General features: G+C 38.3%; 1 long non-coding RNA gene across 1 annotated transcript; it reads left to right on the plus strand.

The window, feature by feature from the left end:
- Positions 1 to 1,557: 1,557 nt before the first annotated feature.
- On the plus strand, positions 1,558 to 26,452 carry LOC138921441 (uncharacterized). The gene is made up of 2 exons (XR_011434011.1): positions 1,558 to 1,673; positions 23,198 to 26,452. It is a non-coding gene; the product is annotated as an uncharacterized lncRNA (long non-coding RNA).
- The last annotated feature ends 999 nt before the right edge of the window (positions 26,453 to 27,451 follow it).

Genomic DNA, 27,451 nt, shown 5'->3' on the forward strand with positions numbered 1-27,451 from the left:
AGTACTTTTCTAGACTCTGTTGTTTTCCGTGTAAAAAGAATAGTAAAGAATTTGTGAGGGGATTTATCTACCTGTAATTCATCTAAATTGTAAGACCTGGAGAGAAAATATTAGCAGAATACCTTCAGATTCTCAGGTGAAAGGTATTAAAGATAAATGCCCAAGCAATGGATGTTTTCACAATATCGCTATTTACTCAGGGCACAGAATTTTAAAGCGTTTGAAAAAAATAAGACTTAGAATCTTAACTGCAGCCTGCCTAGAACCAGGTTAAGAGATCTGAGTTTCCCTCCCAACTCCTGTTCTGTGCCTGTTGGAAGTTTCTGACTACTGTTCCAGAAAGCAACAATTCTGAAATCTGACCAAAAAGACAGTGTACCAGCGCCATCTACTGAATCCTGGATAATCTTACACCGAAACTGGAGAAATGTTCTGAGGTCTAGAAAAAGCAGGCTGAAGTCAAGCATGAAATGTAAGCTCAATGCTTCCGCAGAACTTTTACAATTAACCTATTTATTTTCTTCTTCAACACCAATTGAAATATTAAAGTGGACCCTGTAACATAGCAATACTGTAAAAGTTGTATTTCAACAACGAGGTTTTGTTCTGTTTTTACAAACACTGCTACTATTCACCAAAAGTCTTAAAATGTCTTTTACTTCAAAATTGGACTAGAGTCGGATTTAGGGTGTTAGGCAGGAATGTGCTGGAAAATGCCTAATAATCAGTCACGGGGGGTGGTGTCTGGTTTGTACCGTTTGCCTTCTCCTGTGGTGCAAATTTTTACACCATGGCCCATTTCAACGTGGTGCCGCTGAACGTGGAGCTGATCGGCTCCCAGAAGCTTCTGCAAGGGCTCAGGCCCCAGGACACCAGCTGACTTTACCACCGAGTGGGTACTGAACCGGGAAATCACATTGCCTCTCCAAACTAACTTTTCCATCTCTGAAAAGGATGGTAAGTCACCACTGATGTTTTTCAGCTTAAATAATATAATTCTCAAGAAAGAAACATTTTACTCAGTAAATGAAGACAGGGAGAGCTGCAGCAGCATCTCTTCTTAAAGCTCTTTGTAAAGAAGAGTGGGGTCCCGGCAGCCCCTCCCCTCCTGCGCCTGAGCCAAGTTTGGAAACATCCTCCGTCCATGCCCAGCGAGGGTCACAGAGGATGCTGACGTCGCTAATATTGTTACTGGTAAGCGTGCGAAGGAGTGTGGTCCAAGGTGGGAAAGGGAATAGGAGTCATTGGGTAAGGAAAATTTAAGTTCTTCTTTGCAAGCCTGTCCTAATGCTTTTATTCGCTGTGCTAACCATGAGGGACATCAAAATGCTAAAGGCACGGTCCCAGACCTCACAGAACTGAAGTGGAAGCTGGCTTGGCCATGCGTCTCATTGCAAAACGACATCTTCAACAATGGGATCAGAAAAGGACTATGAAGAGAAGGGAAATCACGACAGTGATTGCTCAGAGAATTGAGTTGCCATTCAGCTGTGTGTCTGGCTCTAAGTAAAAGTCTTGGCGAGGAGCAATAGTCAGGAAGGAGGCATGGCCCTCAGCGTTCTTGCCGCGTCCAAGGGAAGGTGCTAGCAGTGTGTCTCAGAGAATGAAGGAAGAATCCTTGGAAAGGCGGTCTGTCTGAAAGCCTTCCAGGTGATCCGAATGAGCAGCCGTAGGTGAGACCGTAATCTGTTTGTCTGTTCTATTTTTGAATGGTTGGTCATTTCCAGTTTGTGTTATTACAAATAATTGGCTGTGAACATTGTCACACGTCTTACGTTGCTCATATGTGTGCGTGTTGCCTGAGCCTCTCGCAGGAGTAGAATTGCCGGATAGAGTGACCATGTATTTGTCATCCAGACTGAGAGACTTTTGAGAGTAAAAGGTAATATTTAAAGTAATTAAAATGTGGGGCCGCCTGGTGCCGCAGCAGTTAAGTTCTCGCGTTCTGCTTCTCCGAGGCCCGTGGTTCAGCGGTTCGGATCCCAGGTGTGGACATGGCACCGCTTGGCAAAAGCCATTGCTGTGGTAGGCGTCCCACTATAAAGTAGAGGAAGGTGGGCATGGATGTTAGCTCAGGGCCAGTCTTCCTCAGCAAAAAGAGGAGGATTGGCAGTAGTTAGTTCAGGGATAATCTTCCTCAAAAAAAAAAAAAAAAATTAAAATGTATTTACTGACCAACAAATTGGTTTAATTGATAGACTTATAAAAAGATTTTGATTCAAAACTGACTTTCAAAGATAAAATCCCTTCTAAAATATTAAAATAACATATATCCATGGACATTAAAGTAAAATTCCAAAACATTCATTTTGATCATCTCAATATATATTTTTTTAAAAAACCAAAATATGCTTGGTATATATTCACATATAAATTAGAGTTTAGCCACATCTAGTAATTTTTTCTGAACAATGTGTATTTTAAAATGGTATTATTAATATTTTTTGTAGAACTGCTTCCAAAATTTCATCAAAGTTGCTTTTTATGCTAAATAAATTTGGTGGTTGGCACCTTCAATGAACTCTTCTCCATAGAAAGTATTTGTAATACCACTGCTCTCTCTGTAGGTTCTGAGGTACCTTTTAAGCTCAGAGCAAAGTTTGCTAAAGAAAGGATAATCTCAATTCTAGCTGTGGGTTTTGTTTGTTTGTTTGTTTGTTTTTTGCTGAGGAAGATTTGCCCTGAACTAACATCTGTTGACAGTGTCCTTCTATTTTGTTTGTGAGCTGCTGCCACAGCATGGCTACTGAGGAGTGGAGTAGGTCCCCGCCCAGGAGCTGAACCCAGGCTGCCAAAGCAGAGCTCACCTGAACTTAACCGCTAGGCCACAGGGGCTGGCCCTAGTTGTTGTAACATTGAAATGTGTAAATATTTATGCCCAATATTTCCCACAGATACTGTCTTTTTGTCTCTGTTAAGAATACTTTTGTTCAGCAAATATTTTTATAAGCAAAACTTGTAAAGTAAGTTGTCTATTTAAAAATTTTTCAAACATTTGGCCACATATATTTGCAGCAAAATTATGGGTCTTCTCAATTCCATTCATTTCTGGTTAGAATAAAAATATATCCAACTAAAAGTAAAAGCTCTGTCAAACATGTCAATATGGTTCAAAGTACAATTTCAAAATTAAATCTGGTACAATATTTGAATTCTCATCATTTAAGTTGTTTAATCCCCACCTCTAGTTGTTTTTATACGGATAAATTTCAGTGTCTTTCTGATTACAAGCTTGGTTTTCAATAATTCAAACTGATGAAATTTCAAAAGCTGCAGATTTTTTTTTAAAGATTTTATTTTTTTCATTTTTCTCCCCAAAGCACCCCAGTACATAGTTGTATATTCTTGGTTGTGGGTCCTTCTAGCTGTGGCATGTGGGATGCCGCCTCAGCATGGCCCGATGAGCAGTGCCATATCCGTGCCCAGGATTCGAACCAACAAAACACCAGGCCACCTGCAGCAGAGCACCCATACCTAACCACTCGGCCACGGGGCCAGCCTCAAAAGCTTCAGTTTTTTAGTGCTGAACTTTTTAACATTTTAGTTAAGATTTTCAACAGATTCTGAACAAAATTAAACCTATAATATAGAGGATCATTTTCCAATACCACTGTAGGACATTAGGTATATTAACAGAGTAATATTCAAAAGCTCAAATATTCCTAAAACCTGATTAATATCAGATAGAAAATAAAAATAGGTTATATATGTACATATATATGAAATTTAGGCAAATATATTTTCTATTTAGGTTGGTAGAATAACACATTTTTGTGTGTGTGGTAAAATACACATAACCAAATTTACCATTTTAACTACACAGTTCACCAGCATTAAGTACATTCATAATGTGTGAACATCACCACTGTTTCCAAAACTTTTTCATCATCCCAAATAGAAACTCCATACCCATTAAAAATAATGCTCCAATTTCCCCTCCCCTCTGTGCCTGGTAACTTCCATTCAATGTTCTGTCTCTACTACTCTCCCTACTATAGGTACCTCATATAAGTGGAATCATACAGTACTTATCCTTTTGTGTTTGGTTTATTTATTAGTTTAATGCTAAACTAATGTTTTCACTGCTCATCCATGTTGTGGCATTTATCAGAATTTCATTCCTGTTTTAGGCTGAATAATCTTCCAGTATATATATATATCACACTTTGTTCATCCGTTCATCCATTGATGAACATTGAGTTGTTTCTACCCTTTGACTATTATGAATAATGCTGCTATGAACATTGGTGTACAAGTATCTATTTGAGACCTGCTTTCAGTTCTTTTGTGTATATACCTAGAAGTGGAATTGCCGGATTATATGGTAATTATGTATTTAATTTTCTTGAGGAATTGCCATATTGTTTTCCATAGCAACTGCACCATTTTACATTCCCACCAACACTGTGCAAGGATTCCAGTTTCTCCACATCCTCATCAACACTTACTTTCCTTTTTTTTAGTTTTATGATAGCCATCCTAGTGGATGTGAACTGGTATCTCACTGTGGTTTTTATTTGCATTTCTCTAATGACTAGTGATGTTGAGCATCTTTTCATGTACTTATCAGCCATTTATATATCTTCTTTGGAGAAATGTCTATCTAAGTCTTTTGCTCCTTTTTGAATTGGGCTGTTTGGTTTTTTGTTGTTAAGTTGGAGTTCTTTGTATAGTCTGTATATTAACCCTTTATCAGATATATGATTTGCAAATATTTTCTCCTATTCTGTGGGTTGTCTTTTCACTCTTTTGGTAGTCACCTTTGATACACAAAAGAATAGGACATTTTTTGACAGGTTAACAAAGTATGTGTGCACCACGACCAATTCCAAGTACATTTCTACTCCATAGGTTTCTTAACTTAATATAAATATTGTTTTAACCTCAATGCAATTGTCTACCAAAATTCGTATTTGTATTATCACCACACAAAAAAGATCTTTACCATTGAATATTTTAAGTGAATCTATTATAGCATTGACTATCGTGTTACACATTTTCCTTTTGCTAGAAAAAATTTTTAAAGCTTTACTTTGACTTCCTGAATTAGAGAGAAAAATTCAGCCATTACTGAAGTGATTTTCTACTTGAAGCATCAATGACACTATAACACTGTTATGACTTAACTGTTTGAAAAGTTCTTGTCTGTTAATGGTGCAAAAACTGACAGCTATCACTTCACATTTTTGTGTTTGCACAAGAAAATTTGAAATCCCAAAATGAGCAAAATGAATTTGCAGTAGTCATTTAGTCTTGATGAAAAGTCAGGCTTCATGGGGTGATTGGTAAACTCCCCTTGGGGGCTTCTTGCAGTCTTCCCCAAACAGCTACTACCTTAGCATGTGTACGGACATTTCTTTGGTCCATTTGTGTCTTCTGGTTTTCATGTGGTCACTGATATCACTTTGCTCCAAGATGGATAGTTGATGGCAACAAATATTTTGTGAAAATAATACATGTATCATCACTGTTCTTGAGAAACTGAGACAGTGCTTAATGTTTTATTAAATATGCATTACCGTTCATTTGAGCTCATTGCTCTCAAAAGAATTTATTGTGAAATAAAAAAGCGTTACCAAATGATCACATAAATAAATGAACAGTTGTAGATTTACACCATACAATACATCACAAAAACACTGTAGTAAGAGCATTTAGACTACTCTTGATTCCCTTCTTAGCAGAACAGCTCAGCCTCTGTTTTCTGCACATATTTCAAATAATCTAACCTAGAATTTCTCACCTTTCCCACTAACCATACCAGCTGGTAGCTTCCTCGCATCATGCTTCTTGCAGGCCAATGCATAAGGGTCAGGGCACAGTTGGCTGGCATTATACCAAATGGCCGGCAGGGGCAGCAGTGTCAAGAACTTCTTTCACTACAATTCAAGACTAGGAAACCATAGCTACCTTTTGACCTTTGTGTCCCAGAATATTTATTTCTAATCGGTGAGCACTCTGCATACTATCCATCAAAGGGAAATTTTAGTTATGTGGCAAGAGGAGAGAGTTGGGGAAAGAAAAGTGTGTTATCTCTGGCTGCATTTAAGATTTAACAACGTGTTACAGTAGGAACTCTACTGCATGTGTCCCACACTACTGGACAAGATCCCGGCAGAAGCTAGAAGGATAAAGTAGAAGTCCACTAACCTTTCCTGTCTCATTTTAATACAACTATTAATGACAAAAGTTTATTTAAAAATTTAAAAATCTAGAGCATCATAGTGGACTGAGCTCTTCCCTTAGTCTCTCTCCCCTAAGATACAATGAAAAGGACATTCCTAAACCAACAGAGGACATTCACACAACATAATAGACATCTGAGAGATCCATACAGCCATACGTCTGAAGGTGGGGGTGGTGGATCCCCCCAGGAGACAGCGGAAGGAGGTAAGGAGATCTTCTCGTTCTCCCCCAGGGGCAGTGATCTAGGGCTGGAGTTCAGGACCTTGCCTGTGGCTGGCATGTGACACTGAGAGAAGGGGAAACAGGCAGCCCTCTGTGGGAACGCATATGCTCTCAGAGTTATCTCCCAGCTTGTGGGAACACTCCACACTGAGGCAGCTAACCAATCACAGGGGCACCCACACCAAGCTGAGCACACCAAGCCAGCAGACAGTGAGTGCAGGGTGGGGGTGCACAGGATCACACACACAGAAGGAAGCACCCCTCTTCCCCATCCTACCTGGTGCACTAGCTCAGCCCATCAGCCAGAACAGGGCCACCGTGCACCTGCACATACCTGTGTAGAGCACCAGCAGCCAGCAAGCAAACACAGATGGGCCCTGTCAGCAGAGCTTCCAACAGACAGGCACCTCTGCCAGGGGTCACAGCAGGCTCAGAAGACATAGCTGCTGCCCGCCCCTCCAGTGGTGGCACGTGGAATCTGTGACCAAACACTACCACTATGTGATGGCACAAATCCACCCCATCAAATAGCAGGAAGAGAAATATTAACACTCCAGACCAGAAGGAAAATGACAAGTACCCAGAAGTCAACCCGAAGGCACAGAAATCTACAATCTAAATGACAGAGAATTCAAAATAGCTATCATAAAGAAACTCAATGAGTTACAACTAAACTCAGAAAGCCACTTTAATGATCTCAGGAATAAAATTAATTAGCAGTGGGAATTCTTCACAAAATACATTGAAACTACAAAAAAGAATCAGAAATGTTGGAGATGAAAAACATGATGATTGAGATAAAGGAAAATCTGGAGTCCTTAAAAAATAGAGCTGATATTATGGAGGACAGAATCAGGAATTTAGAGGACAGAAATGTAGAAATGCTGCAGATAGAGGAAGAGAGAGAACTAAGACTAAAAAGAAATGAAGAAATTCTCCGAGAAATATCCAACTCAATTAGGAAATGCAACATAAGGATTATAGGTATTCCAGAGGGAGAAGTGGGCGAGAAGAACAGAGAGCTTGTTCAAAGAAATAACAGCTGAGAACTTCCCAAACCTGGAGGAGCTGGACTTACATGTAAATGAAGCCAAGAGAACTCCTAATTACATTAATGTAAAAAGACCTTCTCCAAGGCATATATTAGTAAAACTGGCAAAAGTCATGACAAAGAAAAAATATTAAGGGCAGCAAGGCAGAAGAAAATAACCTACAAAGGAACCCCAATCAGGCTTTTAGCAGATTTCTCAGCAGAAACCTTACAGGCTAGGAGAGAGTAGAATGGTATATTCAAAATTCTGAAAGACAAAAACTTTCAGCCAAGAATACTCTATCTAGTGAAACTATGATGGAGATATGATGGAGAAATAAAAACTTTCCCACATAAACAAAAGCTGAGGGAGTTCTTTGCCACAAGACCTCCCCCCATAAGAAATGATCAAGAAGGCCCTCATACCTGAGGAAAAAAAGGGGGTTACAAAACCTTGAGCAAGGAGATAAATAGACAAAATTAGAAAGTTGTGGCTCTCCATCAGAACAAGTTAGCAAACAATTATAACATTAAAGATAAAGGGAAGGAAAGCATCAAAAATAACTATAATCACTTCATTTTAATAATGAACCGATACGACAAAATGGAATAAGTTGCAACAACAACTTACAAGGAGAAGAGGAACAGGGTGGAACATGCTTAGACTAAAGAAATAAGAGGCTATCAGAAATGGACTATCTTATCTACAAGATCTTTTATACAAACCTCACAGTAGCCACGCAACAAAAAATCAGAACAGAGACACAAATGATAAATAAAGAGAAAACTGAGAAGATCATCATAGGGAGACATCAAACTGAACTGGCAGTCAGAAATACACAGGATGAGAAACAAAGGAAATACAGAAAAACTAGAACTAAACAAGTGATAAAATGTCAGTATTAAGTCCTCACATATCAATCAGCACTCTAAATGTAAATGGATTGAATTCTCCAATCAAAAGACACAGAGTGATTGGTGTATTAAAAAATAAGAACCAACAATACGCTGACTACAGGAAGCACATCTCAGCTCTAAAGACAAACACAGGCTCAGAGTGAAGGGGTGGAAGATAATACTCCCAGCTAATGGCAAACAAAAGAAAGCAGATGTTGCCAAACTTATATCAGACAAAGTAGACTTCAAGATAAAATAGACAATGAGAGACAAAGAGGGGCAGTATATAATGATAAAAAGGACACTCCACCAAGAGGACATAACACTTATAAATATATATGCATCTAACACAGGAGCACCAAAGTGCATAAAGCAACTATTAACAGACCTAAAAGGAAATATTAACAGCAACACAATAATAGTAGGGGGCCTTAACTTCCCACTTAGATCAATAGATAGATCATCCAGACAGAAAGTCAACAAGGAAATAGTGTAATTAAACAAAAACTAGACCAGATGGACTTAATAGATCTATATAGAACATTCCATCCAAAAACAGCAGAATATACACTCTTCTCAGGTGCACATGGAACATTCACAAAGATAGACCATATGTTGGGAAACAAGTCAAACCTCAATAAATTTAAGAAGATTGAAATCATATGAAGCATCTTTTCCAACCACAATGCTATGGAATTAGGAATCAACCACAAGAAAAAATCTGGGAAAGTGATGAATATATGGAAACTAAACATGCTACTGAACAACCAGTGGATCAATGAAGAAATTAAAGGAGAAACCAAAAAATATCTGGAGACAAATGAAAATGAAAAAACACCATACCAATGCATATGGGATGCAGCCAAAGCAGTCCTAAGAGAGAAATTCATGGCAACACAGGCCCACCTTAACAAACAAGAAAAATCTCAAATAAGTGATCTTAAACTACACCTAACAGAATTAGAAAGAGAAGACCAAACAAAGCCCATAGTCAGCAGAAGGAGGGAAATAATAAAAATTAGAGCAGAAGTAAATGAAATATAAATCAAAAAACAGTAGAAAGGATCAATGAAACAAGGAACTGGTTCTTTGAGAAGATAAACAAAGTTGACAAACCCTTTGCTAGACTCACGAAGGAAAAAAAAGAGAGAAGGCTCAAATAAATAAAATTACAAATGAAAGAGGAGAAATTACAATGGATACCACAGAAACACAAAGGACTATAAGAGAATACTATGAAAAATTATATACCAACAAATTGGACAATCTGGAAGAAATGGATAAATTCTTAGCCTCATACAACCTCCTGAAACTGAATCAAGAAGAAACAGAGACTCTAAATAGACAGATCACAAGTAAAGAGATTGAAACAGTAATCAAAAACCTCCCCAAAAATAAAAGTCCAAGACCAGATGGCTTCTCAGGAGAAGTCCACCGAACATTCATAGATGTAATACCTCTTCTTCTCAAACTGTCCCAAAAAAGTGAAGAAGATGGAACACTTCCTAACTCATTCTACAAGGCCAACATCACCCTGATCCCAAGGCCAGACACGGACAACACAAAGAAGGAAAATTATAGGTCAATATCACAGATGAACATAGATGCAAAAATCTTCAGCAAAATGTTGGCAAACTGAATACAGCAATATATTAAATGGATCATGCACCATGATCAAGTGGGATTTATACCAGGGATGCAGGGACGGTTTAACATCCGTGAATCAATCAATGTAATACACCACATTAACAAAATGAGAAATAAAAAATACATGATCATCTCAAGAGATGAAGAGAAAGCATTTGACAAGATCCAACATCCATTTATGATAAAAATTCTCAATAAAATGGGTAAAGAAGGAAAGTACCTCAACATAATAAAGGTCATATGTGACAAACCCACAGACAACATCATACTCAACAGGGAAAAACTGAAAGCCATCCCTCAGAGAACAGGAACAAGACAAAGGTGCCCACTCTAGCCACTCTTACTCAACATAGTGCTGGAGGTTTTGGCCAGAGCAATTAGGCAAGAAAAAGAAGTAAAAGGTATCCAAATTGGCAAGGAAGAAGTGAAACTCTTGCTGTTTGCAGATGATATAATTCTATATATAGAAAACTCTAAAGAATCCATCAGAAAACTATTATAAATAATAAAAAAGCTATAGCAAAGTCGCAGGATACAAAATCAATTTACAAAAACCAGTTGCATTTCTATACTCTAGTAACAAGCTAACAGAAAGAGAACTCAAGAATATAATCTCATTTGCAATCACAACAAAAAGAATATAATATCTGGGAATAAGTTTAGTCAAGGAGGTGAAAGACCTACACAATGAAAACTATAAGACATTATTGAAGGAAATTGATGATGACATAAAGAAATGGAATGATATTGCATGCGTATGGATTGGAAGAATAAACATAGTTAAAATGTCCATGCTACCCAAACCAATCTACAGACTCAATGCAATCCCAATCAGAATCCCAGTGACGTTCTTCATTGATATAGAACAAAGACTCCTAAAATTTATATAGGGCAGCAAAAGACCCCAAATAGCTAAAGCAATCTTGAAAAAAAAGAACAAAGCTGGAGGCATCACAATCCCTGACTTCAACATATACTACGAAGCTATAGTAATCAAAACAACGTGGTACTAGTACAAAAATAGACACACAGATCAGTGGAACAAAGTCAAAGCCCAGAAATAAAACCACATACTTACAGACAGCCAGTCTTCGACAAAGGAGCCAAGAATGTACAATGGAGAAAGGAAAATCTCTTCAATAAATGGTGTTGGGAAAACCTGACAGCCACATGTAAAAGAATGAAAGTAGACCAGTGTCTTTCACCATTCACAAAAATTAACTCAAAATGGATGAATGACTTGAAGGTAAGAGGTGAAACCATAAAACTCCTAGAAGAAAGTATAGGCAGTATACTCCTTGACATCAGTCTCAGAAGGATCTTTTTGAATACCATGTCTACATGGACAAGGGAAACAAAGGAAAAAAATAAACAAATGGGACTTCATCAGACTAAAGAGCTTCTGAGAGGCAAATGAAATCAGTAACAAAGTGAAAAGACAGCCCACCAACTGGGAGAAAATATTTCCAAATCATAATCTGACAAGGGGATAATCTCCAAAATATATAAAGAACTCATGCAATTTAACAACAAAAAAACCAAACGACCTGATCAAAAAATGGGCAAATGATATGAACAGACATTTTTTCAAAGAAGATATACAGATGGCCAATAGGCACATGAAAAGATGTTCAACATCACTAATCGTCAGGGAAATGCAAATCAAAACTACAATGAGGTATCACCTTACACCCATTAGAATGGCTCTAATTAACAAGACAAAAAATAGTAAATGTTGGAGAGGGTGTGGAGAGAAGGTAACCCTCATACACTGCTGGTGGGAATGCAAACTGCTGCAGCCACTCTGGAAAACACTATGGAGATTTCTCAAAAAATTAAAAATAGAAATACCATACAATCCAGCTATCCCACTACTCGGTATTAATCCAAAGAACTTGAAATCAATAATTCAAAGAGATTTGTGCACCGCTATGTTAATTGCAGCGTTATTCACAATAGCCAAAATGTGGAAGCAACCCAAGTGCCCATCAATGGATGAGTAGATAAAGAAGATGTGGTATATATATACAATGGAATACTACTCAGCCCTAAAAAAACACAACATGGATGGACCTTGAAGGTATTATGTTAAGCGAAATAAGCCAGACAGAGAAAGACAAACACTGCGTGATTTCACTCATATGTGGAAGATAAACAAACACATGGACAAAGAGAACAGATTAGTTGTTGCCAGAGGAGAAGGGGGTTGGAGGTGGGCATAAGGGGCAAAGGGGCACATATATATGGTGATTGACTAATAGTAATGTACAAATGAAATGTCACAATGTTATAAACTGTTATGACCTCAATAAAATTTTAAAAAATGAAAAAGTATAGGACAAACACTAAACCAAAAAGCTTTCTGAGAAAATATGCAAAAGCCAAAACTCTTAGTGGAAAATCAAGACATGGTCACCTAATCATAGAGAATGACCATTTTCAACTTTAGGAGATACTGGCAGTTTCCCAAAGTGATTGTTGGGAATTATATCACTAACAACAGCATACGAGAGATACAATTACTCCACTTCCTCACCAACATTTGACACCATTTGTCTTTAATTTTGACCGTTTTGGTATATATGCAATAGCATCACAGTGTGGTTTCAATTTTACTCCCCCTGCTTAATAATGAGATGAATACATGCTTATTGACCATTTTGATCTATTCTTTTTTGAGGTGCCTTCTCAAGCCCATTTATCTATTCAGTAGTGTGTATTTTCGAATTTTTCTTATTGATTTGTAGCACTTCTTAATATATTTGATAAATAAGCCCCTCATTAGTTATATGTGCTGTAAATATCTTGTACTACTCTCAGCTTACCTTTTTAAGCTAATTTTTATTGAGTTAATGATAGGTTACAATCTCGTGAAATTTCAGTTGTACGTTATTGTTTGTCAGTTGTGTTGCAAGTGCACCCCTTCAGCCTTTGTGCCCACCCCCCACACCCTCTTCCCCTGCTAGCCACTAATCTGTTCTCTTTGTCTACATGTTTAAATCCCTCATATGAGTGGAGTCATACAGAGATTGTCCTTAACTATCTGGCTTATTTCACTTAACATAATTCCCTCAAGGTCCATCCATGTTGTTGTGAATGGGATGATTTTATTCTTTTTTATGGCTGAGTAGTATTCCGTTGTATATATATACACCATATCTTCTTTATCCAATCATCAGTTGATGGGCACTTAGGTTGCTTCCACGTCTTGGCTATTGTAAATAATGCTGCAATGAACATAGGGGTGCATGGGACTATTGGAATTGCTGACTTCAAGTTCTTTGGATAGATATGCAGTAGTGGGATGGCTGGGTCATATGGTATTTCTATTTTTAATTTTTTGAGAAATCTCCCTACTTTTTTCCATAGTGGCTGCACCAGTTTGCATTCCCACCAGCAGTGTATGAGGGTTCCTTTTTCTCCACAATTTTTTGTTACTTCTTGTTTTGGTTATTTTTGCCATCCTAATGGGTGTAAGGTGATGTCTTAGTGTAGTTTTGATTTGCATTTCCCTGATGATCAGTGATGATCCATATATCTTCTTTGGAGAAATGTCTCCTGCCCATTTTTTAATCGGGTTGTTTGATTTTTTTGTTGTTCAGCTTACCTTTTTGACCTCCAAATGGTTTCTTTTGGCTGATGAAAGTTCTTAGTTTTAATGTGTCCAGTTTCCCAGTTGGGGAAATCTTTCCTTATTTGAAGGTCGTGAAGATATTATCCTACATTATTGTCTTAAAGCTTTTTTTTAACCTGTCATATTTAGGTACACAATCCCACTGGAATTGATTTGGGGATATAGTAAGAGATAGGGATAATGCTTTATTTTTTCCCATATTGATATCCAATTGATCCAAGCATAATTTTTTTTAAAGTTTGTCCTTTTCCTACCAAGTTTTGGTGGAGATTCTGTCACAAATGAGATAACCATGTATTTAGGTCTGTTTCTGGTCTCTCTGTTCTGTTCCACTGATCTGCCTGACTTTCCCTACGCCAGTATCACCCCCATCTTAGTACTATAACCTTATAATAAATTGGTTTCTGGTGGTATGAGTATTTATGTACTTCTTTTTAAAGACTGGCTTGTCAATTCTAGGTTCTTTGCATGTCCATATAAATTTTAAAATCAGCTTGTCAATTTTCACCAAAAACAAATTCTACTTGGATTTTTGTTGGGTTGCAATGCATCTATGGATCAATTTGGGATGAAATGACAAAACATTGAGTCTTCAAGCCACGAATGTGTCATATTCCTCTATTTCTTCAGGTCCTCTTTAAAACTGAAACTAATTAATTTCTCAATACTTCGTGGTTTTCAGTGAAGACATCTTTCAGATTTATTCCTATGTATTTTACATTTTTGTGTTATTGTGAATTCCATTTTTAAATTTCATTTTCTAATTGTTTGTTGCGAGCATATAGAAGTGCAATTGATATTTACATTCTGCACTTGTATCCAGCAACCTTGATGAATTCACTTAAGTTTAACAGTTTGTTTATAGATTCTTTTAGATCTTTTTATAGACATAATCATGTAATTTGTGAATAATGTCAGCTTACTTCTTCCTTTGCAATATTTATCCTGCTTTTCCTTTTTTATACTTTATATATACCTTGTTGCGTTGGCCGTGACCTCCAGTACAATGTTGAATGGAAATGGTGTTAGTGGGTAGGTCACCAGAAGGGGAAGGCATTCACTATTTAACTGTTAAGTATAGCGTTAGCTTTTCACAGATACCCTTTACCAGATTAAGCAACTCCCCTTCTACTCTTATTTTACTGAAATTTTTTAAATCATAAATTTTATCAAATGCTTTTTCTGTACATATGAAGATCATCATATGGCTTTTCTTCTTAATTCTGTTAATTTGGTAAATTACATAGATTTTTGAGTGTTATGCTAGTTTTGCAATCCATGAATAAACCTCACTTGGTCAGGAGTTATTATCCTTTTTCATATAACTGGATTCAATTTGCTAGAATTTTGTTTTGGACTTTTTGCTTCTCTGTTCATGAAAGGGATTAGTCTGTAATTGTGTTTTATGCTAATGTCCTTGTCATATTTTGTATCAAGGTTATACTAGCCTCATAAAAAAGGTGAAAATCATACCCTCTTTTTCTGTTTTCTGATAGAGTTTGTGTAAGATTAGTATTATCTCTTCTTAAATGTTTAGAATAAGTCACTGGTAAACCATAGGGCTTGGATTTTTCTTGTTTGGAAGATTTTAAATGACAGATTCTAATTAACGTATATAATACTATTTAGTTTTTCTATTGCTTATTCCATCAGTTTGCGTAAGCTGTGTTTTTCAAGGTGTTTGACTCATCTTATTTGTTGAATTTATTGGTAGAAAGTTGTGCATAGTGTTCTCTCAGCATCTTTTTTATTATTTATAAGATCTATGATGATGTTCCATTTTTATTTCTGATATCACTTGTGCCTTCTCTCTCTCTCTTTCCATTTTTTTTCTTGATCTGTCTTGCCAGAGATTAATACATTTTGTTAGTCCTCTTTTATTTTAGTACAGGCCTGCTGATAATAAATTCTCTCTGAAAGTGTCTTTATTTCATAACAATTTGAGGATATTTTTAGTGAATTAGAGCTCTAGGTTTTCCACTATTTTCTTTCATCACTAAGGCGTCATTCCATTGAATTACCGCTTCCATTGTTTCTGTTTTGAGGTCCATTGTCAGTTTATTATTGCTTCTTTGAGGATATTATTATATTTTATCACCCTCCAGCTGCTTTTTGGAATTTCCCTTTGGCATTGTGTTTTCATCAGTTTTACTATGTTGTGCCTACATGTGATTTCCTTTATATTTACCCTGATTGGTGATCATAATGTCTCTTGAGCATAATGTCTTTTTTCAATAGACACAGGAATTTGTTTTGCTTTCTTTTAAATTGTTCTGGTTTTAAAGGTGATAATTAACCAAACATTTTTTTTTCATGTCTAAGTTCAGGAAGAAATTCAGAATGTATACAATCATTAGAGACACAGATAAAAATATTAACTTCACTTCAAATGAGTCTGGACTTGAATTAAAAACAAAAACTAACCTCAGTTTACAAGCAGCTCTCTAATATTCTGCCTGAAGTCTAGACCTCAGGATGCCTTTCCCAAGGGAGAATTTTCACCTGCAGAGAAGGCATCTTTCTTCTGAATGGCTGACTAACACTTATTGGGCTACAATAGTGAGGAAGGAGGGAAATGATCCTGTAATCTAGAAGGTAGATCTTGTGTACTCACCTCATGGAAAACTGAGGCAGAAAGCAATAAACCTTCTCTGTGGGCAAGTAAGCCAGAGAAAAAAGAAGGAGGTAAGTCACATACACTCAGTTCCTTCTTCCAGTCTCATCGGCGCGTCACCTCCTCCCTCAGGGGAAGCGATAGAGAGCAGTTTCTCCCATATTTTTCCATCCTGAGGAATCGAGTTAAAATTCCGTCCACTCCATGGGAATAAACAGCCTGAGATAAGCATTTTCCTTAAAGTAAATAATACAGATGCTAAGAGGCATTTTTTCTGTCTGGTTCCCAACCCAAAAGTTTAGTGGATTTTTTAGTGTATACCTTAGATTGTCTAGAAATTCCTAAGGTCTTGATCGAAAATCTTTCAACTTGTGAAACTATAAAAGTAAGTATAAATATATTCAAATTTCAAGAAAGAACTCATGATTGTGGAGGTAGCAGAAAGTGACAAATTTTGTGAGTGGTCAGAAAAAGGGATCATAGTAGGTGAGAATGACCGAGCTGAATTGTGAAGAATAAAATAAGGACTCAAAATCCCAGTAGTGGAAACAGGTGGATGACAAGGTTAACTTGGGCAATTAATAACTTTTTACTGCTTTATACTTCTTTCAATACACTGAGAGTAGATTAAGCAGTCCCTAAGATTTCTTTTGGCTCTGATCGTCCATGTTCCAGAATTGATTAATAAACCACAGTCCACTCTAGATTTCCATGAGCCTTATATTCCTTCCATGGATGATGTTATGAACTGAACTTTGTTCCTCCAAAGTTCTTATGTTGAAGCTTCAGCCCCAGCACCTCAAGATGTGACTGTATTTGGAGATAGGGCCTTAAAGGAGGTAATTAAGTTAAAATGAGGCAGTTAGGGTGGGCCCTAGTCGATCTGATTGGCGTCCTTGAAGAAGAGATTAGAATTTACAGGGAGACACCAGGGGCATCCGTGCACACAGGCACAACCACTTGAAGTGACGGAAGAGGGGCCCCGTCTGCACACTAAAAAGAGAGGCCTCAGTGGAACGCAGCCTTGCCAGCATCTTGATCTTGGACTACCAGCCTCTAGACAGTGAGGAAATAAATTTCTGCAGTTTAAGCCCCCCAGTCTGTGATATTTTGTTATGGCAGCCTGAGCTGACTAGCACAGGGGAGGACCTTGGTAAAACCTCATTAGACCAGGGTGCTTGATGCTGGTCTTAGCAGGATGACACCGTGAAAAAGAGCATCTCCAGCTCCAAGGGGCCTGGAAAAGCAGGGTAAGTCTTTCCTGAATGTCTCAGGAGGAGACAGCAAACAAAACATTACACTGTACAAGACACACAAACACTTCCTAAAAATCCTCTTACTTCCTTTCTCTCCCTAAAGTTCCACATCTCATGGCAACGCTTACCGTCTCTCCTTTCCTCTCTCTCCCTCCCTCTAAATGAAAACTGAGAAGCTCCTCCAAACTCTCCTTCTAAGGTATTTTATCCTTACCGAGTCTTACACATTTTCCTATGTATCTAAATGTTACTTCGATAGACTTCTCCCAGTCCTCTATTCCTCTCTCTCCATCAGCATAACAAAACCCGTTAGTGAATCCGATCAGTCCTTACATCCTTTCTCCTTAAACAGCAGGAAAGGATGGAGAATTTCGAACAGAAGTAAGTTGATATCTTTCATGTGATTTCTATCCCACTTTGGAAAATTCAGTCCTAAAAGTGAAAATTTCAAAAAAAAAACAGATTTAGAGAATGGCAGTAAAAACAGCCAAAACAACAATCTTGTGTTTTTTGGGTTTGTGTTTTTTAATTTGCTTTCTTTTGTTCACAAATTCCCATTTGTCTGAGTGAATAAAAATAGCCGTTTTGATTCCATATTGAGAGAAAAAAGTAAAACTTGGATCATCTACAACAAAACTGAGGCAACACTATGCTGTATAATGAACTTACTCAGTGAAAAAAAACTTGAGTAAGTTATTGCTTTAATTGAGGAAATAACAGGAAATTCCCTGTAATAAAAATAGTGTTTTGAGGAGCATGCTGAATTTCCCAGAAGTCAATAAAAAGGTTTGATGTTTTACAGTTTTCCAAAGATTAAGTCTACAATTCTGGGGCAGGCTCTGTGCTCATTCTTAATACTTAGATGCCAAAAAGGAAGGAGATCAGCAGTTAGTTCAACAAGTAATCTTGCTTATAACAGACTCTCCAAAGAAAATAAAGATGGTTTACAAAAGGAGAACCATCGAAACAAAGGGAACCATTCCAGAGAAATCAACAAGAATTTGAGCAGCTACCGAAACTATTAACCAATTCCAGCAGGAAGTAGAAACAGTACTTTCCATTTTGGAGAAATACCTCTTATCTCAATGATTATTCATCAACACACGAAGTCAGGCAACTCAAATATTCTATTTTATAGAGACCGGCCAGCCCAAGGGGAATTCTACTTAGAAACCTGGCCAAGAGACCGGTTGAATCAAATGCTTTAAGCTGTTGCAGGAATAACTTGGGATAATAGGAAGAGGAAATGTATGCACCTGGAAAAGACTGAAGAAAACCTGAAGAACTTAATGATCCTTTGTGTGCCATCCTAAATTCTTTAAATTTTGTTTATGCAAGAACCCTGTCAATTAACAAGGGAGCAGAGGCTTGAGTGGGTGTCCAGGGATGTCTAACTCCACATCACCAGCCTTCTGGACTCCTTGAGGACGAGGGCATTTTCTTATTCATCCCCAAGGATGGCCTTCAAGATGTATTTGTTTAGTTAAAGTACAGTAAATCAAATGGTATTTACCAAAGCTAAAATTTCATTAAGAAAAGGACAGAAATTAATCATGACAATCTTCCTGTAATTTTTATTTGATCAAATTGGGACTCTTCTTTTGCAAATCTCTTTATTCCTTTCCTCTTCTTGACACCAAGCATCTTAAGGGAAAGGAACCTGTTTTGTCTTCCTACTCTCAGTCTATCATAGTTGAGAGTTCAATAGCTACTTTTTAAGTGAATGAATGAATGATTCTTTAAATTCCTTTTTATTAGAAATTGCAACTCTGTACTCCTGCTGGTTCAAGAAATCCTGACTCAGGAGCACTGAAAACAAAACCCAACGCAGGAAATAGGATAATAAGAAGTAAGCAAAATAAACTAAGCATGCAGGTCTTATCTTCTGTCCAGTACAAATTTAAAATCTAAAACAGATATTCTGGGATCAACAAAAATGCAAACAACCAATAGAATCATATCAGTAATCAACGAAGTGTGTGCATCAACACAGGGCCCACGAGCCATGAGTTTTACTATGAGGAGAAAGCAAAAATCAGAGAAGACAGTTTAAATTCTGCATGCAAAGCAGATGGCAAAGATAAACAATAACAAAAGGGACTTGTAATCAAAAAGATGATCAATTTTCTGTAGCTACCACCTTACCCCAAAACCTCGCCCTTTGATCATTGAGTCCTGAATTTCTATCAACTTGGGAAAGACAATAATAAACCCTTTTTTAAAAGTTATTAACAGTTTGACAGTCATCATGCGAATCCTCACAATACTCCAAGAGGGAGATATCCTTAATCAAGTCTTATAGATGAACGAGTTGAGGCACAGGAATTAAGGAATTTGAACCCAGGTCTGCCTGACTCCCAAGCTCTTTTTTTCTTTGTTGAGATACAATTACATATAACATTGTGTAAGTTTAAGGTGTACAACATGTTGGTTTGATTCATTTATATATTGCAATATGATTACCACCAGCGCTAGCTACCACCTCCATCATGTCACACAGTTATCTTTTTTTTTGTGTGGTGGGAACAATTAAGATCTACTCTCTTAGCAGCTTTGACACTTATAATAGAATATTGTTGTCTGTAATCATTATGCTGTGCATTAGATCTCCAGGGCTTATTTATCTACTAGCTGCAAATTTGTACCCTTAAACAGCATTCCCCCAGTTACCCCATCCCCTAGCTCCTGGTAACCACTATTGTAGTTTGTTTTTATGAGCTCAGCTTTTTAAGATTCCACACATAAGAGAGAACATACAGTATTTGTGTGTGTCTGTCTGACTTATCTCACTTAGCATAATCCCCTCAAGGTCCATCCATGTTGTCACAAATGGCAGGATTTCCTTCTTTATCATGGCTCAATAATATTCCATTGTGTATATATACCACATCTTCTTTATCCATTCATTCGTTGATAGACACTTGGCTTGTTTCCATATCTTGGCTGTTGTAAATAATACTGCAATGAACATGGGAGTGCATATATCTCTTTGAGATCCTGATTTCATTTCCTTTGGATAAATATCCAGAAGCAGGATTGCTGGATCATATGGTAGTTCCATTTTTAATTTTTTGAGGACCCTTCATACTGTTTTCCATAGTTACAGCCCATGTTCTTCATCACCATCCTAAATTGTCCTGTAGCCTGTGTTACTTGTTAACATCTTAAGCTCGATGTGGCCAATCTTATAAAAATAACAGCACCCTAAGTGTTGAGAGAATGGTCTATCATCTAATATTAATTTGTTGCCTGTCTTTGTCTCATTACTAGATCTAAGGAAAGAGGATACTGACACTTACCCTTGTTCATCAGATAGTTATGAGAAAAAAACGAAATAATATATGTAATTCCATTAGCCTGATTCTGATGGATACTGATATCTTATCACCATAGTGCAAACAACATGAGGGTCAGAAGTATAAACTATGACCCCACATTTTAAGATGCTTTCATTCTAGGTAAGAAGGCCAGAGACACAAGACATTCTATTAATAGTTGCTGAACAATTTGACCTAACCTGTAAATGCTGTGCTCTCCCACCAGAAAGTAGCCTCTAAAAAGGCTTGTTCACTGCTCATCCCCAGTATCTAGAATGAAGCCAGGCACGTAAGCAAGCCTGCATAACTATTTGTTAAATGAATAATAGTGAATTAGACTATTCAGTCTTGAGTTAATGCATTTTGGGGTCAAAATGCTATTAAAATTTCTTTTTTAAATCTAAAAAGAAGACATTTCTGTCATATTCTATATTATTTCCCACATATACTCATACAGACTACACTGGTAAATACTATACTATGAAAGATGCTATCATCTCATTCACTGAGAAAACAACATTTCTCGTCCTTCCCGTGTCTAATCACAGAATCAGAATATTGAAGCCAGAAGGGACTTCACAGATACTTTGGTTAAACCTTTATTTGACATATAAAAAAACTGTGATCCAAAGATATCAAGCAACTTGCCAAGGGTCTCACTAGTTGCAGATCCAAGGCTCAAATCCGCGTGTTTCGATGTCCAATTCAGCATGTCTGCCATGACACTCCTCTCTCTCTCTGTTGCTAGATGCTGGACTCCTTCTTCCCAAACACACTCCCACATCTCCTTCTAAGGTGACTTCTTCTGGCCCCCTGTCACCTTTCTGAGGTTGTGGCAGATTCTACCTCTCTGCCTCCCGAGCACCAGTGCCATTTTACTCAGGTGGTTGTTACAAGACCAGTTGCTGCCTTTTATGGGACAGTGACATTGCCAGGCTCTCTGCTAAGAACTTGACATCCACTCTCTGCTCTCCCGCTGCAGACATCCCCTCTCTCTTCTTGCATCACACCCATGCACATGCACACGTGTGTGCATGCACACACACACTACATGGCTACCACCCAACCATCCCAACCACCTAGTAACTCTAGATTCCACTGATTCTTGCTCACATCCACCTGGGCTTGACCCTTTCTAATTCAGCTGCCCTCCTTGTTTATTTCTTCCATTCCTAGGTCAGCATGTTAAGAAGTCCATGGTGCTCATAATCATGCAAACATCAGAATTTTAAAAATAATATATCTAAGGAGTAAGAACTTCGTCTTCTGGAAGTATGCTATGGACAAGACAGCCTGACACCTTAACACTAAAAATGCTAGGTCAAAAATAAAAATTGCCCCTTTCATGCATAAATGAACTTACGAGAGAGTGCGGTAAATTTCTAAGACCAGGAACAAAGCAGGAACACAAGTCCGTTTAGGGCAGTGAATGCCCAGCACTGAAGCTACCTTTTGCCTTAGGACACCTACTGATGATGGATGACCCAGAACAGAGGAGATGAGTGACAAAGCCAGGAGCTCCTGCAGGGCAGGAAGTCAGATCACAGCCTCCTCCTGTTCCCGCCCACGGGTTGTGCAGTGCTGTACCCTCAGAGAAATCATCATTGGGAAAGGCATTGTCCTGGCGGGGGCAATAGTGAGGAAACACAGATGTGAGTATAAGAGGGAGGGTGGCTCCCCTGATCATTGTGTCCATGGGAAGTCCTGCACAAAGGTTTGGGACATATATTCACTCTATTTGCAGTCTGGAAATCCACAAGCCAGGAATTTTCTTCTGGAAAGGCACCAGCAGAAGCAAGTATAATTCCCCTCTGGAGAGCTGAACTCTGAACCTGTTTGGACACCCAAAAGACCACAATCTGAGATTTTATTTTAAAAGCAGGTTAACTTGCTCAAATGGATTAGGTCTTCCAGTGTGGCCGGAACCATGGCAGATCTCAAATGGCCATGGTTGAATACCCAAGATCTCCTGGAACAACACAGCAGCCAGAGGCAACTGGACCCCAGGATGGAATGGATTTTCTTAATTCCTTGATTTCTAGAAGAATTGCCAGTGGCAACTACTATTTTACATGCAAGCTGCTGTCTCTTGGGGGCTCTGTAATTCTCTTACATCCACGCACAGATCTGCTTACAATCAACAATTTGAAAATCAAATTGCATCATTAATGTGTCTTGTTTTAAATGCATACACCTATGAGAGAGAGGTTAACTTTTGCTAAAAAGAAAGGGCTCAAGGAAAACAGGCGTGCCTCTTTCCTATTTCCTTTATGCTTTTCCTGGAAACCTGAACTGGGAAAGAAATTGTGGGTTTTGCTACATGGTTATGATTTAGTTATCTTAGACTGGTGATTTTTTTACTTCTTTTTCTATTTTTTTCCTTTCCCTCTTCAGGTGTGGATGTAGCCTCTGCTTAGTGTTATAAGCAGTTCGAGGATGGTGCTTTGGGATTCAGTAGCATCTGACCGTGCAAAGGCCCTGATGGGGAAGCTGTGCGAGATTTGTTGGGCCACAGAAAGACACACACCAGATCTGGCCCTTGGTTTTCCACTGTAGCACAAGCGTGGAACCAGGTCACCCTGCTGCTACTCTGATCTTACCGCTCATTAAGATCATCGTGCTCATCTGGCTCCTGACGGCTGCATGCATCCCCCTGGCCCCTCTGATGTCAGCGTCTCATCATCCCCATCGCTATCAGAGAGCCCGGTTGTCTAACAGCATCTTCTCCCATGGCCTGAGCCTAAAGAAGACAGCCAACCTCTGAGCTTCTTGGAGAAGAGGAGGCCATTCACAACAGTACATTCCTTTCTACTTTGTTGAATGGAATGTCCTTCAGGCTCTCCCATGCAACTTAGCTCTCCAGTGGAGTTTCCACAGAGAGACACCAGCGCTTCATAAAGAGAAGTGACCACTTCTACAGACTCAGAGAGTTCACAGAAATATGAAGATTCAAGATCTTCAGGAGCATCGACCAGACATTCCCATCCCATATGTTAGGGGCTCATTCTGCCCCCAGGTAACATAACAATGATTCCACTAAACTAGAATTTGAGACGTTGGGTTCCATATATCTCTGAATCAACAGGTAAAGAAGGGGGTGACTGGACTGGCTGGCATGATTGATCGCCACTACCAAGGGGAGTTGAGTTGCTACTACACAATGGAGGGAAGGAATGGTGTGTCTAGAAACAAGAGATCCCTTAGTGTGTCTCTTAGTACCACCATGTCCAGTGACAAAAGTCAATAGAAAATTACAACAGTGTTTTTCTTTCTCTGTCTGACTTTTACGTGACATGATGGAGGTGGTAGCTAACCCTATGGTGGTAATCATATTGCAATACATCAGTCTATCAAATCAACACACTGTACACCTTAAAGTTACACAATGTCATATGTGAATTATATCTTAATAAAATTGGGGGAAAATGTAATGATATTGAAAAAGAAGAAAATTACAACAACCCAATTCAGGGAGGACTGTTAAGGTCCAGACCTTTTAGGAATGAAAGTTTGGGTCACTCCACCAGGCAAAGAACTACAATCAGGTGAGGTGCTTGCTGAGGGTAAAGAAAATATGGAATGGATGGTGGGAGAAGGTAGCTATAAATACCAGCTATGACCACATGACCAGTCCCAGAAACGATGACAGAATTGTTATGAGTGTTTCTTCTTTATTTTGATATGAATATATTTGTGTGTATATTAACAGAGATTTTCTTTTATTCCTTCTCTTTTCCTTTGTCATCTAACATAAGACATGCTGATAATAGTTAACTTTATATAGCATAGTATTTAAGTTAGAATTAACGCGGAAGAGGGAACAGCACTCAAGACCCTACATTCTCTTCTGGGGAGAGATTTATTGCCTTTTTCTTTGTACACAGGATAGTTGTATTGTGTTAGGTGGAAGTGTGACCTCATTATCTTCATTTGGAGATTAAGTATTTAAGGAGATGTGTGTGGGTGTCAAGTTGACAAGGATGGACTGTCATGGTCAGTTATTGCGTCAGCTTGGCTAGGCTACAATCCCAGTTATTCAAACACTAATCTAGGTGTTGCTGTGAAGGTACTCTGTGGATGTGATTAAGGTCCATAATCAGCTGACTTTAAATAAGGGAGATTATCGTTGATAATTTGAGTGGGGCTGATTTACTCAGCTGAAAGAGCCTAACAGCAGAGACATGGCTTCCCAAAGAAGGAGAAAGTCTGCCTGAGGCTAGAGCTCCAGCTTATGCCTGAGAGTTCCAGCCGGCTCTTCCTGCTGGCCTGCCCTGTGGATTTCAGATCTCCCCGGGAAGCTGACTCAGAGGGAGATTAGAATGCAGAAATTGCACTGGGGGGTGTTAGTGGGCATAACACCTGTTAAGAACTGGGAGCAAGATTGGAGGAGTCCACCGGACTCATGTTATACCCCTCAGCCTCTCAGAAAAGTTGGTTGTTGAAGAGAATTTGAACAGTAGGATACTTTGAGGTGGTGACTTGCATGTATATGCAAAAGAATAAAATAAATCGTGCAAAAGAAGAAATGAAATAGAAGACCTAGGTAAGTTGAGAATGACTTAGGATGACCAAGTAAGTTTCTGCACACAAAATCTTGTTCTTCTTTTCTTTTCTTTTTTCTTTTCTTTTTTTTTTTTTGCTGAGGAAGATTTGCCCTGACCTAATATTTGTTGCCAGTCTTCCTCTATTTGGTATGTGGGCCACTGCACAGGGTGGCCGCTAACAAGTGGTGTAGGTCTGTGCCTGGGAACCGAACCCGGGCGGCTGAAGGAGAGTGCACTGAACTTAACCACTAAGCCACCAGGACTGGCTCTTTTATTGTTCTTTTACAACATAATTTTCAACAATGGACAATATTGCCTCCAAGTTGGAGAGAGGGATTGGTTCTTGAGGACCAAAAAAATCCTACTCTCTTTATGTATAAAGCAGATGTACCTATGGTATGCAAACGGTTTTACAATATATCTGAGGCATTAAAATTTCATGGCAGGGATAATTGGGAAAAAATGTCTAAAAAGCCTCCTTAGGGAGTGGTAACGGAAAAAAAGTTGAGAAACAGTGCTTTAGAATGACTTCTTAAATATTGTCATTGTGTGCTTTCTAAAAAATCATGGAAATAGCACTGTTGAATTTTCCTACTATAAAAATAATACAGTCCCATTATAAGAACAAACACAATAAAAGAGAAAAGATTGCTAAACATCTCACCATCCAGAGATAACTACTATTACACATTTAGGGTTTGTGTGTGTGTGTGTATATGTACAGGATGCACACTTTTTCCGATAGATATTTTCACTTTTACTAAGATGACATTATACAATAATTACTGTTTTGTAAATGTTCCACTTAACATTGCAGTCGGCTTTCTATGCAATGAGAAATTACAGCATAATTTTAATGCCTGCATGATATTCCATGATACAGTTGTATTATAATGTATTTAAACAGCCTCCCTAGAGCTTCATGTTACAGCAATGTTTGTAACAGAAAGCATTGCTGTGCTAAATAGACTGCACTTTTATTATTGTTTGAAGATAAATTCCTGAGAGAGGAAGAGTCAAAGTCTATATACTTTCTTTGAACCATTGGTACACATTGCCAAGCTGTATGTATCCTTTCCCATCAATAAATAGATTTCCAGCACCATGTTAATGTCTTCATAGTATTCCACTGTACAGGAATATTATGATTTATTTAATCAATGCAATATTGAAGTTATCGCCAATGTTTTTCTTTGCTATTATGAGCAATGCTGTAAAAACATCTTGAACTTGACTGATTATTGTCACATGAAGAATTCCTGAGTGGAATTACCGGACCAAGAGTACACAATTAAACACACACACACACACACAACTTTTTAACATCCTTGAAATGCTATTGCACTTTATCCTCCCTTTGAAGGTCATTAACCATTTGCAAGTCACAGCATTTCTGACCCCATGGTTTGTCATGACCGTCTGCCTCTTATAGGATCAGCCCTGCGTCTACCGGAAGTACCGCCCCTTCACGTTTTGCTTCCTTGTGGATCCTAAGGAAAGACAAAGGTTTCGTCCACAGCCAGTGCCTGAGGCCTCTACAGTTTCCAGTATTAGCAACAGGCATCAAAGTAGAAGCTGTAGCTCCTCTCCAGAAAGCAGCTTTCAAAAACTAAAGTATGGGAAGTTTTCGTACTGGCTTCCTGGTCTGCTGTTCCTTTGGTTTATTTTGTTTTCGTTTTTAGCTTTGACTTGCCAGGATGGGAATCCTGCCGTACATATTATATATCGCCTACGGACACAGGATTTGGGAAATTATTTCTGGCCAAAGTCCTTAATCCTGCTCCCAGAGTACGCCTTTGCTTATTTTTGCTTCTGTTTAACAATGAAACCATCGGGGCAGGATATCCAGCGTGTGAGGCTCTGAAGTCTTTATAGAATCATAATAAGTCTTCCTGTTATCTAGAAATGCATGGAAAACCGCTGCAAGTCGCACCATTCTGTTGTGGAGACTAATGCTGGATTGTTTGTCTTTTATTTTCAATTTCTAAATGTCTTTCCTGTCTACTTCCTACTCCTCTCACGCAGGACTGGGGAAGAGAATTGGCGCTGCTAGCCCTGGACCAGAGGTTTGCATGTGTGGGGGTGGTATAGAGGACCTGGCGAC

This window comes from Equus caballus, chromosome 29 (assembly GCF_041296265.1).
Source record: "Equus caballus isolate H_3958 breed thoroughbred chromosome 29, TB-T2T, whole genome shotgun sequence".
Lineage (NCBI taxonomy): Eukaryota > Metazoa > Chordata > Mammalia > Perissodactyla > Equidae > Equus > Equus caballus.